The sequence below is a fragment of the Aptenodytes forsteri genome, unplaced genomic scaffold, assembly GCF_000699145.1.
Source record: "Aptenodytes forsteri isolate BGI_AS27 unplaced genomic scaffold, ASM69914v1 Scaffold49, whole genome shotgun sequence".
NCBI classification, from domain to species: Eukaryota; Metazoa; Chordata; class Aves; order Sphenisciformes; family Spheniscidae; genus Aptenodytes; species Aptenodytes forsteri.
In genome coordinates, this window is record NW_008795125.1 from 2,544,869 (window position 1) to 2,545,500 (window position 632).

Genomic DNA, 632 nt, shown 5'->3' on the forward strand with positions numbered 1-632 from the left:
CCCTCGACCTGCTGGCCACGCTTCTTTGGATGCAGCCCAGGATACGCTTGGCCTTCTGGGCTGCGAGCGCACATTGCCGGCTCCTGTCCGGCTTTTCATCCACCAGTACCCCCAAGTCCTTCTCGGCAGGGCTGCTCTCAATCCCTTCATCCCCCAGGCTGTAGTGATACCGGGGGTTGCCCCAACCCAGGTGCAGGACCTTGCACTTGGCCTTGTTAAACCTCATGAGGTTCACACAGGCCCACTTCTCCAGCCTTGTCCAGGCCCTCTGGATGGCATCCCGTCCCTCTGGCGTGTCAACCACACCACTCAGCTAGGTGTCATCTGCAGACTTGCTGAGGGTGCACTTTCTCAGCTCCTCAGGTCCCCACTGGATGATTCGCCTCCCACACCACTCATTTGGTCTCCCAGAATTTATATTCTTGAGGCACAAAATTGAGTTTTGCCTTTGAGCTGACTTTGACATGGGACTTTCAAAATCTCATCAGGTACAAAACCCCACTTTTCTTCCTCTTTTTTTAATCTTATAAATCATCCTGTGACTTGTTATACAATAATGACAGTACCTACAGTGGAGGAAGGGACTGTTTGATTCCATAAACCGTAGATATCAAATATTTTCACTTCCCTTT